The sequence below is a fragment of the Tursiops truncatus genome, chromosome 17 (assembly GCF_011762595.2).
Source record: "Tursiops truncatus isolate mTurTru1 chromosome 17, mTurTru1.mat.Y, whole genome shotgun sequence".
NCBI lineage: Eukaryota > Metazoa > Chordata > Mammalia > Artiodactyla > Delphinidae > Tursiops > Tursiops truncatus.
In genome coordinates this window covers 63022064-63039520 of record NC_047050.1, presented here as the reverse complement: position 1 = coordinate 63039520, position 17457 = coordinate 63022064, and the positions used below count along the sequence as shown (strand labels likewise).

At 40.9% G+C, this 17457-nt stretch overlaps 1 protein-coding gene across 1 annotated transcript in view; it reads right to left on the bottom strand.

Annotated features, from left to right (window-relative positions):
• FER1L6 (fer-1 like family member 6) overlaps positions 1 to 13310 on the bottom strand; it is a 173826-nt gene extending 160516 nt beyond the window's left edge. Inside the window, exons 1-2 of the mRNA XM_073794722.1 lie at positions 6320 to 13310; positions 1648 to 5055 (exon numbers count right to left, since the gene is read on the bottom strand). The gene's annotated coding sequence lies outside the window, so the exon portion shown is untranslated. The remainder of the gene's footprint in view (positions 1 to 1647; positions 5056 to 6319) is intronic.
• Between the last annotated feature and the right edge of the window lie 4147 nt (positions 13311 to 17457).

The following is a 17457-nucleotide window of genomic DNA, read 5'->3' as shown; positions in this document are numbered from 1 at the left end:
TGGTAACAACTTTTTTAGGAAAGAATCAATCTTACTACAGATAATAATTCCATTTTCTTTGCAGGGACAGGTAAAGAAAACAAAATCATAGGAGGCTTTTTTCACATGCACATGCTAGAGGATTTTTTGCATAATATGTGATAGAGTTTTCTGTCATTGGAACAATCTTATTAACATGCTAATTCAAATCCTGAGCAATTTAGGCTCGAACAAGATGAGGCTACCAGTGAGCACACTCACAGAACAGGTCTAGAAACTGCCTATCACAGCAGCAGCATGACAATGGCCCTTATCATGCCTGCTATTCCAAAGCGCTTTGCTATTTCTCCCCACTTCATCTCATTTGATACCAAGCACGTCCAGCTGAACTGAACTCTCAAGAGTCCTTCTGAAACCCACCTGAGCCAGAGAGCTCAGGTATATGAACCCAGCACCTTCACCATTTTATACAGAGAAACAGCATCAATCAGAGAAAATTATATTGCTATTTTGGGAGCACAGAGGAACTGAGATATGGAAAAATGCGCTAAATAGACAGAGGTTGGATAAACTCATGGCAGTGAACAAAAAGAAGGCTAGCAATTCCAGACAAGTCCAATAAATCAACTATAATTAAAAATTATGTGAAAGCATGACTCTTGGGTGAGTGTACGCAAAGTGCTTTCACATAAATTACATCATTTTGTCCCTCAGTCAGCATTTCTATGTGCCAAGTGTTGTGGTAGGTACCAGGGCTATAAGCAGGAGAAGGAAGAATTGGTCCATACTTAAGAAAGTCTTACAAATCAGTACTGGGGGCGGGGGGCAGGGGTTGGGAGGGGCTGGGACAGAAAGACCAATATGCTGTTACAAAGCCCTGAGCGTAGGGCACTTGGGAGCAGAGAGGAAGGAATGGCCAACCCATCCTAAGCTCCTAGGGGACGTAGGGTTGGTTAAATATTCCCTAGAAAGTGACATGTAATCTGAGTCCTAAAGGATACACAGAACTTCCGTCCATACAAACATTAGCAAGGACTCTTCTAGATTCTTAAGGCTAAATCAGTGAACAAAAAGACAAAGTCCCTGCCCTCGTGCAGCTTATATTCTGGTTGGGGAAGAAATATCAAAAACACATACTTAAGCCACTATTGCAAACAGTATGGAGGTTCCTTAAAGAACTAAAAATAGAGCTACCATATGACCCTGGGTATAAACAACTCCTGGGTATATATCCGAAAAAGACAAAAACTCTAATTCAAAAAGATATATGTGCCTCAATGTTCATAGCAGCACTATTTACAATAGCCTAGAAAGAAACAACCCAAGTGCCCATCAGTAGCGACTGGCTTAAGAAGATGTGATTATATATATATATATGGAATATATATATAATATGGAATATAACTCAGGCATAAAAAAGAATATTGCCATTTGCAGCAACATGGATAGATCTAGAGAATATCATACTTAGTGAAGTAAGTCAGACAAAGACAAATATTATTTGATATCACTTACATGTGGCATCTAAAAAATAATACAAATAAATCTATATACAAAACAGAACAGACACACAGACACAGAAAACAAACTTACGGTTACCAAAGGGGAAGGTGGGGGAGGGATAAATTAGGAGTATGGGATTAATTGAAGATTCAGGTCCTGGCTTACCATCACTCTCTCCATCCCTGCTTCTCATAATGCCTGATGATTTCACCATCCACATGGACGATTCTGCAGTATCTGACCTCTCCGTCTCCTGCCCTTTTCTCTTCCAATGATCTTGTCCTCTGCTCTACCTCAGCATCCCATTCCCAGGGTCACATCCTGATTTTATCAGTATCCATAATTGCATCCCCTCTGTATCTTATTCCATTCTGCAGGCTCTACCTTCAGAATATATCCAGAAGCTAATCATGTTCCCCACCTCTGTCACTGCCATTAATTATCTCTACATAAAATAGACAAGCAAGAAGGATTTACTGTACAGCACAAGATATATTCAACATCTTACAAGGTTATTATAATAACCTATAATAGAAAATAATCTTTAAAATACATATATATAAATATATATAACTGAATCACTTTGCTGTACACCTGAAACTAACACAATATTGTACATCAACTATACTTTAATTTAAAAAAATTTTTAAAACCTACATCTCTACATCTGCTGATAAGCACTATGGAAAAAATAAAATCAGTGTAAAGGGAATAGAGAGTGATGGAGTGGAAGTTGGTTAAGGAAAGACTATCTGAAAAAATATTTATACACTCTATTTTTATTGATTGATTTTTGGCTGCACTGGGTCTTCATTGCTGCACGTGGGCTTTCTCTAGTTGTGGTGAGCAGGGGCTACTCTTCACTGAAGTGCGCAGGCTTCCCATTGTGGTGGCTTCTCGTTGCAGAGCACAGGCTCTAGGCGCGCGGGCTTCAGTAGTTGTGGCATGTGGGTTCAGTAGTTGAGGCTCGCAGGCTCTAGAGTGCAGGCTCAGTAGTTACTCTGTGGCATGTGGGATCTTCCTGGACCAGGGTTCGAACCCAGGTCCCCTGCATTGGCAGGCAGATTCTTAACCACTGCACCACCAGGCAAGTCCTGAAAAGGTGATATTTAAATAAATCTGGGACTTCCCTGGTAGTCCAGTGGTTAAGACTCCCCATTTCCATTGTAGGGGTCACGGGTTCAATCCCTGGTTGGGGAACTAAGATCCCACACGATGCACAGCATGACCAAAAAAAAAAAAAAAATATATATATATATATATACACACACACATATATATGTATGTGTGTGTATATATATATGTATATATATGTAATTCTGTACTTATACAAATAAAATTGCTAAAAAAATTAAAAATAAATAAACAAACCTGAGGAAGAGAGGAAGCAAGCCATACAGAAATCTAGGAAATAGCAATGAAGATAATTTGGGAAGAGGAAACAGCATGTGCAAAGGCCCCGAGGTGGGCGCTTACTTGGTATGTTCGATAGGAGCAAGGAGGGGAGTGTGGTTGGCATAGAGACAGGGAAAGGTGGCTTGATTTGGCGCCAGAGAGCTGATGGGGCTGGACTATGGAGGGTCTTGTAGAACACTGAACATTTTGGGCCACTGGAGGACTTTGAGAAGCAGAGGGACATGATTTGACCTACATTTTTCAAGAATCACTCTGGATTCTGAATGGAGACGAGATTACAGAGAAGAACATGGGAGGACAGCAGTGAAACCTACTAAGACAGGTGACAATAGTGGCTTGGGTCAGAATGGCAGTGACAGAGGTGGGGAACATGATTAGCTTCTGGATATATTCTGAAGGTAGAGCCTTCAGAATGGAATAAGATACAGAGGGGATGCAATTATGGATACTGATAAAATCAGGATATGACCCTGGGAATGGGATGCTGAGGTAGAGCAGAGGACAAGATCATTGGAAGAGAAAAGGGCAGGAGACGGAGAGGTCAGATGCTGCAGAATCGTCCATGTGGATGGTGAAATTCATCAGGCATTATGAGAAGCAGGGATGGAGAGAGCCAGGACCCAAATCTTCAAGGAATGAAGAAGAGTATCTTGGGGTCAGGGAAGGTGATCCGAAAATGGTTTCAACAATTTTTCTCTTACATATCACACTTTTTTGGTCTTTTCTAAAAACTCATCACCAAAGCCAAAGTCACATAGATTTTTCTTCTAGAAACTTTATAGTTCTGCATTTTACTGGAAGTAAAACTTTCCGAACAGTATACTTTATATTTTTTTCTTGTACTCCACTAGCTAGACTTTGCAGTACTGTTGAACAGGAGTCATGAGCGAGGACATTCCTTGCTTTGCTGCCAGGCTTAAGGGGAAGTGTCCAGTCTCTCACCATTAAGGATGAAGTTAACTGTAGGGTTTTTGCAGATGTTCCATATCAAGCTGAGGATGTTCCCCTCTATTCTTAGTTTTTATCATGAATTGAGGTTGGATTTTGTCAAATTCTTTTTTTTTTTTTGCATCAATTTGGTAGGATCATATGGTTTTTCTTCTTCAGCCTGTTGATGTGGTGGAGTACACAGACTGATGTTTGATTCATGAACCAGCCGTGCATACCCAGAATAAATGCCACTTTGTCACTGTGTATAATTTTCTCTATACATTGTTAGATATGCTTTTGATATTCTTTGCCATGACATCAATGTTCAGGGTAGATTGATGAGAAGGGAGACTGGAGACCAGATGACTACTTGGAAGACTACTGGTTAAGAAATAGAAAGGAATCAAAATTCTCTAGTGGTAATGAGAATTGAAAGGATGAAGGGTTGGACTTAAGAGGTATTTAAAGGTAGAATTGCAAGATTTGTCAACAATGGAATAAGTGAGAAGAAAGAGAGAAAGGAGAGTGAGTTGATTTCCAGGTGTGGAGCGTGAGCTTGAGGGACTGGGGAGTGCCATTTATCAAGTCAAATAATACAGCGGCAAACGGATTTGAGAGAAAAGGGATAGAAATGGTGAGCTCACCTTTGGACTTAACTACCTGCGAGATGATGGCAGGACATCCTGATGAAGATGCCCAACCAACATCTGGATATATAGATACAGGTGACGGTTAAAGCCATGGGTGTGTACAGGAAACAAGGGAGATCCTATATAGGCAATTATTAAGAATTCTAAAAATGTCTGATTCTACTGACAATAAAATAAATTCATTCTTGTAAAAGTGAAGAAGAAACTTGTCCAAACCTTTGCTTTTTCTACTTTCAGACCTTCTCCAACAGCAACTTCCTTCATTGTTTCTTTAAGAAAAATATTCCCCCCTATTACTCTATCTTAGTCACATTGAACTCCATTCAATCCCATCTAGAAGCAATCCCAACTCTGCCATAAATTGGATCTAATTGTAACTGCATCACTCAGGCTCACCTGGCAGGTAACAGCTGGCAACTCTCCCACCCTGTGTGAAGTGTTGATTAAATCACTTATGAATCTCTCTGTAAGGCTATGCTCTTTATTTCTTCCTATTACACCGCTCTTGAAATGCCTGGCAACTCTCTGATGACTTCCTGCCTCGTGGAACCATTAGCTCAGAATTTGTTTTGCAGCTCTGGTGAAAGATAGAGAAAAATGATTACCTCTATATCCTGCAATTAAGCAGAAAATGACTCCTACGGGAGTATAAAAACGAAGATGAACATGAAATCAACAGACTTTTACTTATTTATTGCACAAACATACCAACAAGTCTGCAGGGCGGTGTGCTTGGGGAAAGAAGTAGTGGGCTGACTTGGGGCCACCTCACAAAATGTTTGCAGGCAGCACAGATCATTTTTCTGGGAATGGAAAACATCTTGTACTTAGAATGTGTTTTCATTATATAAAGAAATGAACATCAGTTATGATAAATAAAATCACTGGGAGACAAATTCTAGAAAGGGCTCTGGTGAACAGCTATCTCCGCTAGCAACTGGCCTGCTTTGACTCATTGCCCCGGAATAGATGCTAAGTACATTTTTATTTATCATTACTCTCTTTCTTGTATCCCTTCCTCAAAGCCCAAATCACTAATTGGCTCTTCTTACCACACTTGGGATTCTTCCGTGTCAGGATTTTAATAAGGCAGCAAAGTTCACCAAATCCCATTAATTAATCTAAGTAGCATATTTTCCTTTTTAAAAATTCCTATTAAGTCACCCACCCATGTATTTTCCCCCTGGCCTGGCACTTTATCCCTTTCCAATAAACAAAGAGAGAGAGACGGGGGAGGGGGAAGAGGGAGGGACGGAACTCACACATATAACCGGGAGTGAATGAAGCCAGACACACATAAAAAGTACACGTTATATGATTCTGTTATATAAAGTAAGAAATGGGCGTAAAAGAATCTATGCTGTTAGAATCATGGTTTACTCTGCAGGGAGTCGTGACAAGCAGGGAGCAGAAAGGGCTGCGTGGGTACCGGCGATGCCCCATGTATTAATCAGGATGCTGGTTATGAGGATCGGTCCAGTTGGCAGAAATTCATTAATCTGCACACTTATGATATGTGAGCTTTTTAATAAATACATTATACTGCATTAAAACTATTTTTTAAAAAAGGAAAATACTAGCCATCTTCACAAAAACAGCCACACGCAAATATTGTGAGAAATAGTAACACCCAACATTTAAGGAGCATTGCCCTTGTACCAGTGCTGTTCTGAGCACTCTGCTGGTAAATTAATTCATTTTTACCCTCAAAAAACTACTCTACAAGGCAAATACTAAGCTTACTCCCATTTTACAGATGAAGAAATGGAAGCTTAGATGAATAATTAGCGCAGTGTCACACAAACAGAACACAATGTACTATGGATTTGAATCCAGGTTACCTGACTCCAGAGCCCCTGCTCTTAACTGCTGCATCTTGTGTTGGAGAAGTGAGGACCCTGGGGCCAGTGTCCTCTCCCAGGTCATCTCAGACAAGCATCTTTCCGCCTGGGCTTTAACTCCCCTGTAAAATGAACAGTCTGAGCTAGCTGTTCTCTCGTGGGACTGCACTGCACAATCCAGGACCTTTACCATTCCTGGCCCCTGCCCACTGCCTGCCCAGTAGTGAGCCAGTGATTGTCACAATTAAGACAGCACCACATTTTTCCATCTGCGTGGTCCCTAAGAGAACAGTACTGCCCTGATTGAAAACCATTGTGCTACATGACAATTGTAACAAAATACCAGTCTGAGGGGGGATGTGGATTATGGGGGAAGCTATGCGTGGGATGGGAGGGGGGCAGGGGGTATATGGGGCTCCTCTGTACCAGCTACTAAATTTTGCTGTGATCTTAAAACCACTAATAAATTCTATTTACAAAACAAAACAAGAACTATGACTACAAGCAAAAATGTGGATCATTTCTAACAAACATATTGATGAGCAAAAGAAACCAAATACAAAAGAGTACAAACTGCATGATTCCATGTATGTGAAGTTCAAAGATACAAAAAGGCAAAGTAATAGAGGTCAGAATACTAGTTACCTCTGGAGGGGGGCAGTAGTTCAGAAAGAGTGCAAGAGTTTCCTGGGGTTTGGCGAATGTTTATTTTAGATCACACACACACACTGTATTTGAGTCTTCTGATTTCATAAAGAGGGCAGAGAGAGGGAAGGGTTGAGGGGCTCTTCCATAAATACAGTCCAGCTGGAGCAATGATTTAGGGGTAAGAGAATCTATACTGAGTGACTAGCCAGGATTCTTTTAGTCTATCTTCCGTAACGTCTCATCAGAAGCACATTTTATATCGATTCTAGGAAAACAATTTTTTCTTAACCTTTGAAATGGACTGAGTGATCTCAACTGGGGTAAGTTAATTTAGAGGGGGCTACGTCGGAGGGAATATAATCACATGCCCAGGTTTCGAGTTAACTCAAACGCCAAAGATGGGATTTTGGAGAGTCCCAGAGGTTTTCCTGTTTTTATTCAAACTGGCGATGCTGGTGAGGGGCCAGCAAGCTGCTGGAGGATCTGTTTGAGTTGTGACCGATTCATGCCCCTGCAGGACACACAAGGTCTGGAAATTTGATTACTGCTCAATCTCTAAAGAGGAATGATGTGTGATTGAAAAGCTAAAACCCTTCTTTATGATTTTTTTTTTTTTTTTGTGAAAAGGAATAGTTAGGTAGTTGACGCTGCTGCTGCAGAGGTGATATTAACAGAATGTTGAGCTGTGTATGTTTGGTAGGACTTACTGAAAGTGACAATGTTCTGTTCACTTTCTAGGCATCAGAAGCTCTCACTTTACCTTGTGTAATCCTTGCGTCAGTCTGTGAGGTTAAGTCTTATTATTCCCATTTTCTTGATAAGGAAAAGTGAAGCTCAGAATGATTAAGCAACCTGTCCAAGGTCACTTAGCCAGTATCTTCAAAACTGATGTCCCAGCCTCTGTCTTTAGTTAAGTACGGTTCTGACCAGTGTCCTTACGAGAGACACACAGAGGTGAAGGCCACACGAAGATGGAGGCACAGACTGGAGTGATGTAGCTACGAGCCAAGGAACTGCTTGGAGCCACCCGAAACGGTGCAAGGCAAGGAAGGATTCTCCCCTAGAACCTCTGGAGGGACCACGGCCCTGCCGAAACCTTGATTTACAACTTCTGGTCTCCAGGACGATAAGAAAATAAATTTTTGTTGTTTAAAAAAAATGTATATATATGGTTCCAAGGACCATTACCTCTAGGCTGCAGGTGGGCACTATTCGCCACTGTGATTGTCATCCACAGTGTGAAAACTAGAGATGAGTGATGGCTGGACTGAAAAGCCGTAACAAGATGGAAGGAAACGCTCAGCATGGGGACATATTTGTGAGTGATCCCCATAGTCTGAAGAACTCACTGAGTTGATGAGCTTCATTAAGTGTGATGAACAGTGAGACACCCCAGGGTCTAAGTAATTCCATGGAATGGGAAAGTTTACTTATTTTTTATAAGTCCTTAAATTATGGCAGCCTTTTTTTTTTTTTTTTAAAGATGATGTTGGGGGTAGGAGTTTAGTAATTTATTTATTTATTTTGGCTGTGTTGGGTCTTCGTTTCTGTGCGAGGGCTTTCTCTAGTTGCAGCGAGCGGGGGCCACTCTTCATTGCGGTGCGCGGGCCTCTCACTGTCGCGGCCTCTCTTGTTGCGGAGCACAGGCTCCAGACGCGCAGGCTCAGTAGTTGTGGCTCACGGGCCTAGTTGCTCCGCGGCATGTGGGATCCTCCCAGACCAGGGCTCGAATCCGTGTCCCCTGCATCGGCAGGCAGATTCTCAACCACTGCGCCACCAGGGAAGCCCAATGCCAGCCCTTTTTAAAATGAGAAGACTATTCATCTCCTCTCACAGTAAGGAGTAAAGGAATATTCCTAAGAATAAAAGCACAAACTGGGCAAGAAAGGAGGAAATTTACTAGGCATCTTCAAGCAGACCTTTCTGTTTACACTATTTCTTTCAATCTTTAATGCATCACGGTGAGGGAAGAGGTACATCCCTACTTTACAGGCAAGGAAGTCAAAGTTCAGAGAAGTGGTAGAATTTGTCCAAAGTCAAACTATAAGGAAATGGTTGAACTGGTATAACAGAGAGAAGTCGGACAGCCCTGTGGGCAAATTTAACCCCCAGTAATTCCTTGTTTGGAGACATTGGGTAACTTATCTCACCTATTTGAGCTTCAGTTTTCTGGTCTAATGAATAATTTATCATTTAGGGTGCTCTGGGTTACATGTAATAGAAAACTCAAATCAAAATGCCTTAAACAATAGGATTTTTTTTTTTTTTGGTTGCACCATGCAGCTTGCAGGATCTCAGTTCCCCAACCACCAGGGATTGAACCCGGGCCACTGAAAGTGCCGAATCCTAACCACTAGACCACTGGGGAACTCCCAATAAGGAAATTTTATCTCATCAAGTAAGAAGTTCCAAGGTCAGGTATCTTCAGGCTTAACTAATTCAGTGGATCAGTGACTTAGAGATCCAGGTTCTTCCCAATTCTCCGCTCTGCCGTCTTCAAAAAGTTACCTTTGTCCCACAGTCTAGCTGCCCTCATGGTCTCAAGATGGCTGCCACGGTTGCAGGTGTCACATTTAGACAGGACAAAATCCAGAGGAATGAGAGAGGCCAGCTCTTCTTATGTGTTTTATTCAACTAGCAAAGAAGCCTTTCCCAGAATCTCTACACCAGTAGGTTTGTTCTCAAATCACACTGTCAAGAATTGAACCATATACCATGTTTAAACCAGTCTCTGTGGAGGAGAATGGAACTACTACGGTTCACTTAGCCCAATCAGGATTGACTTCCGAAGTAAATCCACCTAAGAAAGGGTAGATTCCCAAACAAAATCAGGTCATTCACTGCCCGCAAAGAAAAAGTTTATTGGATAGGATAACATGACGTCTGAGTTTCAGATAAATGGAATGTATACTTTTACAAGAAAAAACTGTTATCTATTTAAAAGCAAACCTAACTGGACACCTTGTATTTTTATTTGCTCAATCTGGCAAACCTACTTCTAGAATTTGCCAAGAAGAATAGGAGGAGAGAAATGTGTGGGGAGTAAAATTTCGTCTTCTGGTAGAAACGGCCCTGGGTCCTGGTTTAAATTTGGTGAAAAGAATGAACAGGGCTTTTATAAAAATACAAACAAAAATGTGAAAGGAGAACTAAGGCACAACTGGTGCCTTTTATAGACTCTTATCGCTGCACTTTCTTCATTCTGATCAGGTCGTTTTCTGGCACAGAGCTCCTAAGATCCTTGGAATTTTCTAACCGATGAGAGTGATAAAGGTCTTTTGTTATGTTAATGAGGTAATTTTTGGGAAAGCCTCTAGGTCACCTAAGGATGGGGGCTGGTGGCCAGGGGAGGCATTCATGTGATTAGAGAACTTTCAGTCTCCTCACACTGCCGGCCCCCCACCTCCTGGGAGGGAAGAGGGGCTGGAGATTGCATTTAACCACCAATGACCAAAGATTTAATCAATCATGCTTGTGTCATGAAAACTCCATTCAAAAAAAAAAACCCAAAAGGACAGGTTTCCAGTGGGTGAACACATGGAGATTCAGGAACAGTGGTGCAAACAGAAACAAGACTTGTCTCACCTGAACCAAAATTCCTAAACATAAATTTCACTGCCTCAGAGAGCCTGGCGTCCTTGGATCACGTGTCTTGTGAGGCAGTTCCTAGGCTTCTGTATGTTTTAGATTTGAAAAAATTGTCAAAATCATCACCATGACAACCAGAGTCTGTACTGGTATTGCTGCTTTGTTTTCATTATGAGTCTTAGAAAAACACTAAATGCCTAACTTTTTCACTGGCTGTTTTATATTCATCCGGTCAGCCCCTTCTATGGTTGAACCACAAGCATCAGATTTTTTTATTTTCTTTCTTGCAGCTGCTATGACAGAAGCCAGACAAACACAAAATCAGCATGTTTTGAGTACTGCAGATGAATGACAACTGGCAATATGTTTACACTTAGAAACTGTCCAAAACACTTTCATATAAATTTGTTGAAAACGTCTGCAGGATAAGGCAGCAATTATAAATCTCTCTCTTGAAGACCAGAGGTTTTATTAAGCACAAAAAACAAATGACTTAACTCTAAACAGAAAAAAAAAAAAAGTAAAAAAAGAAAACTAGTTCATTATTGTTACCTTGTTACCAAATGCCCAGTTTCATTGTTTAGATGCAACTGAAGTGATTGACAATGGGGAGAATATAGTCACGACTGTTCTTACACTAGCCTTGTTTTACGAGTTTTCTTATCTGAATTAATCTCCACAGACCTAGATTATCCATTAAGCATAGAAGTTTACATTTCAGAGGGATAAGAGATAGACTCTGAAAAAAAAAACCAATTTGACAAGAGAATCTTTATCTCTTTATAGAAAATGTCAGGAAACATAAAGGAGAAAATGATTTTAAAAAAAAAGGCCATGGTTGAGTTTAATTACAAGAACTTTGTCTCAAGCTGATTAATTTATAAGGTACGTTCTTTGTGCAGGCCCCCTGGGTCCCTTCAGTGATCTCGAAAGTCCAGAGAAAGAACATAAAACATAGAACCTCAAGAAACAAAATACTTATAGATCCAAGTGATTTACTTCGTTTTCCCTGTAACTAAATGCGATTCCCTTCTCTAAGAGACTCATACTTCTGATTTCATATATTCCCTTTTCAGAAACAGGGCTTATCATCTTTTTTGCTTTCACAACACTCTACGGTGTTCAAATCAACTCAACACATATATTTTGACCACAATCATGAGTGAGACCCTCAGTGAGACTACACAATGTTAGAATGAGTAAGATCACGCTTACCTTCCAAGAGCTCAAAGAACAATCTGCTCACACTATACATAAAATAGATAACTAATAAGAACCTACTGTATAGCACAGGAACTCTACTCCATACTCTGTAATGACCCATATGGGGAAAGAATCTAAAAAAAGAGTTGATACATGTATTCACTTTGCTGTACAGCAGAAACTAACACAACATTGTAAATCAATGCTTGATGGATAATCTAGGTCTGTGTAGAATAATTCAGATATTAAAAATCGTAAAATAAGGCTAGTGTAAGAGAACAATCGTGACTATACACATTGTCAATCACTTCAGTTGTATCTAAACAATGAAACCAGGCATTTGGTAACAAGGTAACAAATAAAAATTAAAAAAAAAAAAAAAAAAAAAAGAAACTGCCTTGGAGCACTGCTAAGTGACCCAAAACTGGCCGAAGGTGGAGAGGTTGAAATTCAGGAGAAGGGAAAGCCCTGGATGAATTTTCATGGCTTTTTAATTGAAGACATGCCCCAATTAAGTTCTACAAAGCACAGCTACCATTTTAAAAACCCACATATTTACTGGAGAATCAGAGGATAGGATTCAGTTCAACAACAGCTGCTGAAAAGGGAGGGAAGAATTCCCCAGAAGAAGAGAACCAGAGAGGGAATGCTCTAAAATCCGTGCCTGAATGCTGCCCGAGTCGCTGGTTGACCTCTGAACAATGTACGTTCCCCCTCATTTTGAAGCTTTTCATTGGCTCTTCCTTTGCCTAACGTGTTCCTCCCACCCCCGCCCCGCCTCCATCTCTCTCCGCTAGCTCATTTCTCACACTTGAGTAATTCATGTCCACATTCCCTTTCAAAAGGAAAAAGTCTTTCAGACTCTTACTGTTCATGAAAACGATTTTTTAGTATAATGTTACTTAAATATGTGGGCAGTGAATTCTTATGCCTCTAAATCTCATAGAGTTTTATAGTCAACGTGTATACAAATAATCTATAAAATTCAAATCAACAGTATGACAAATGATGCTGTTGTGTAGAAAACTGACCACGTTCACCCTGTGACTATGGCCCTGCCTGCTCTGGCCCAGTCTTTGAGTTTTGCATAGGATGACTCACTTCTCACCATTCCTGTCTATTCAAACTCCTACAAGACCTTCAGCCACAGAATGGACCCTGAGACGGTCTGGCCTCTTCCTGTAGCAGATATCATGTTGCCCAGCCAGCTTCACCTCTTACTTTCTGTACGTAGCACTCCTGAACTTAGGCGTGCCTCCTGCAAAATAGAGATAATCATGGTACTGTTGATTCTGTATGATCATCACGAGGATGAAATAATGCCTGCAGAGCCGCCGGCACATGTCTTATACATAGTAAGTGCTCAGCTCATGTTTTCTACTCGTTGTTTGGTGCCCACCCCATAGCACTTCTGCTGTCAGATTTTCGAAATGTAACTTAGCCACAGCCATGTCCAAGAGCTGGAAATGCTCTACCAGAGGCTGATGTCTAGGTATGAAATAGGTAATGGGTTGGACTATTTCCTTGAATAGTGAATAATAAGTTTAATTTATATTAAATTAAACTATATTAACATAATTAATTACAAGAATAATTTTAAATTATATATGTATATCTAAAATTAGATTATAGTAATTAAATAATGATGGACCTAAGTTAAAATAAGTTTTAATTTTTTTAATTTTAAGAGTTTATGTGCTATAATTCTTTATTTCCTAATTTGTACTTTAAAAAAATACTTTCACTGCAAATAATAATCTAATTCAGAATGACTTAAATGGGGGTAATTTTTGTCACGTAACACAGAATCCAGAAGTTGCTGACATTGGTTCAGCTGCTTAAGGATAATACCAGTGATCCTGGCTCTATTTTCTGCACTACCATCCTTACTTGTTGGTTTTTGTTGTATGCTTGACACTCACGGTCATAAGAAGGCTGCTGCACCTCCAGACATTACATCCAAGTTCCAGATAGGAAGAAGGGGAGGGACAAAAATCTTCTCACTCACAAGGCTTTGCTTGTCCTTTGGGAGGGGTGCCCTCCCCAGCAGACCTTCCCTAATATTTCATCAGCCAGAATTGGATCACATGGCCACTCTTAGACCAATTAAAGGACAGAGGTGACATGATCAAACCAATTTAGATCAGTCACGATCGACTCCCTTGGGTTGGAGTAGGGGCTAATTCATGCCGAGATCCCTTCCCCAAGTGCCTCCATGAACACACTGGCAAAGAAGGGGGACCACCAGAAGGGTAGACCATGGGTTGTGGACAGGGTCTGCTGCTCCAAGCATGACTTGGTTTAATCCAGGGCAGACCAAGGAGACAGCCAACTTGTAGACATAGCCCAGGACACTCCCTCTCATGAAGCTCCCAACCAGGGGGCCCTGTGCAAGCGCCAAGTGAAAATCACAGCACACTTTTCCCCAGACAAACCCAGTGTCACAAGCTCCAGTGATATTCCCTTGGCCGACCCTAAGGCCACCTGCAGCCTCAGCTCCTGTGAACTCTGCTGCCTTCCCACCCCAAGTACCGATGTCTCTCTCCCTAAATGTATCCTCAGCCCCAGAAGTATGCTCAGCCCACTGTCAGGGCAGGTCAAAATGTTACCTGAAAACTGGGTTCGCCTCTTGGTGGGTGTCAAGCCAAAGGACACAACCAAGCCAAAGAGCAACAGAAGAAAGGACTTATCATTTGCAGCAAGTAAGGAAAACACTGAGAATCCTTCTCAAAGCAGTGTCTCCTAGAGTAGCAAAATTGGGAACGTTTTAAGCTAAAGGTACGAGCATATTCATGAATGGGTTTGGGCAATGGACAGAGTCCAAGCTGTAGTTGATTGAAGTCAGGAGGGTTAGAAAAGGTCAACATGATCCCTTAGGTTCCAGTTCTGGTGGTTGAGGCTTCAGGCTAATCTTTACTATTGAAACAGAACTGGGAGTCTTCACTGGGAGTCTTCACCACCGTTACATTATCTTTGCTATTGTTACTTCTCTTGCCTGATAAGTTTGCCCTTTTGTTCTCTTAAGATCATTATTACTGACACCTGTTCAAGGATAAGCATTGTGGCCAGGCTTAGATCACAAAATGGCTTAGGCCAAAAATGGCTTCTCTTATGTCAAGCAAGCCATGCCTGTTTCTCCTTCTCTGGGGACCCCCTACCTTATCTGCTCACATTTTTGCAGATGCAGTTAAGGTAAAATAGGAGATCTGGGGCCTGACCTAAGCACAGGAAGCTTTCAATCCGGTCTGGAGGTCAGACAGGGAAGTCAGAGAGTCACAGGGTTAGAAGGATTCAACACAGGAAAGATTCCCCAGGGCTTTAGAGCTAGAAGGGGACTGTGTTTGGGAAAGCAGGCAGGCTTTAGGAGCTGCAAGTAGCTCCAGACGGCAGGCAGATGGTCAAGGAAACAGGGAGGGCAAGGATCTGAACCCTGCCATAACTGTGTGAGCTTAGCGGAGGCCCGGAGCCCCAGAGGAGGACTCCTGCCACCCTGACTCTGCACCTGGGACTCTTGAGCAGAGAACCCAGCCACGCCATGCTAGGACTGCAGACCCCCAGAGGGGGGATAAATAAATGGATGTTGTTTTAAGCCACTACTTTTTTGGTAATTAATACATAGCAATAGAAATCAAATACATCTGAAACATTTTCTTAAATGAATTTAAAAAATGATGGAATAAGTGTTCATCTTTGAGGCTCAGTAACACCCCTGCCACCACCAGGCTGACTGTTGTCTCTAAGCCCCAGATCCACCCTTCTGTTCTCACTCTGTAATGCCCGGGCTGAGTCAGACGCTCCTGCAGTGAGATACCTTCTCTGGAAATTTATTCATAATCAACCTGTAGGAGTAAGTCCTCCAGTTTTCCGAGTAGTTTTCCAAACGAACTCAACCCACAGTTAACAGGACTGGGGGTGATGGGTGAAGAGGTGCTTACTCTGTGCTGTCCTCATGCAAGTTAATTCCCTCAGAGAAAGGAGGATTCAAAAGTGAAATACTGCCACCCACCGGAAGAGAAAAGGCTGCAAACAAATATTAACAGAAGCTACTGAAACAACTCAGGTCCTCAGCAGTCCGGACTCTTGAGCTTTCAACACAACTTCTGCGCTTTGCCTGGGTCCTAATGCCAACACTCCAGAGACCTGGACGGTGATTTTTTAAACACCAGCAATAAAAACACTAAGAGATGAAGCTAAAAGTTTAATCCGGCAGCTGTGCCCTTTTGGCATTCTGGATTTTCAATGGTGTTCAAAAGACAGAGAGCAGGAATGGCCTAAAGGTCGGTTTTGACTTGACTGTCCTGTCTGGGATTCAGCAGATGCCTGCTTGGAAAATGAAAGCCATTCATACTTTTTTCTCATGAGCAAAACATACAAAATCAACAAACCATTTCAAAGCAGACTGCCACCATTATCTATCCAACACAATTTACTCCAGCTCCCTTTACCCCAGTCTCATCACATCTTGAAGTTCCTTGGACATGCCAGGCATGCTTCTACCTGTGAGCCTTTGCATACTGTTTCCTCTCCCTGGAACACTCTTCCCCAGATGTCTACATGGCCCACATTCTCTTTAAGTCTTTGCTTAAATGTCACCGTCTCATTGAGGTCTTCTCTGGCCAGCTACTGATAAAGTGTAATTCCAATTCCTAGTGTTTCCCATCCTTCTCACCATTTTTTTTCCCCATAGCAATTATCACCTTCTAACCTGCTATACAATTTACTTACTTTGCTTACTGTCTCCACTAACTACAATGTAAACTCCATGAAGACCAGAATTTGTCTTATTCACTGATCCGCCCCTTTACTAAAACAGTATCAGTAGACATGATAGTAAATGTACAATTAGTACTGAATGTACAGATGAAAGAATATTATTCACACTCTGAACAATATGAGCTTAGAGTGCTTTAACTCTATGTAATCTTCTCCTGACTCACATGACTTTAGTTTTTAGGATTTTAGCCCTATTTCTTTACTTTCCCAAATTAAATATCATATTATTTTCATTCAGAAAAGAAGTTTAAGATTAATCAACATCTTTGCTCAGCATTCCTTCTCATATAACAGACATGCCTTGTGGAAAAACTTATTTGAATTTTTTTTTGAGGTTAGTCTAATGATAAACTTGGTTTTTTATATTTGAAAATGTCTTTTTCACATTTGTTCCTGAAAGATAGTTTTGCCAGATTCACAATTGTTAGGTCAACAGTCATTTTCTCCAAGTACTTTGATGATGTAATTGAATTGTTTTCTGAGTTCATTACTGATGAACATTATTGATATATATACTATGCACTGGATTCCTGTATCTCTGGATTCCCATCTTTCATCTGTTCTGGATCATTCTTAGCCACTTTCTCTTTGGGATTTATCTCACTTCATCTTTTTATCTTCCTATTCTAATCCCACTAAATAAAAGAACAGTAAGAGTACACTATGAAAAATAAATGCCCATAAACTCAGTAATCTAGAGGAGACAGACCAATTCCTCGAAAGACACAAACTACCAAAACTCACTCAAGAAGAAATAGCTAATAGGAATAGAGCTATTAAAGAAATTTAATTTGTAGTTCAAAACCTTTCAAAAAAGAAAAAAAAAAGAAACCTGCAAAAGAGTGACCAACAAAAATCAAAGAAGTTATAAATAAATGGAGAGATATTTGTTAGGATATCAATCCTCCTCCATTTGATCTATAGAT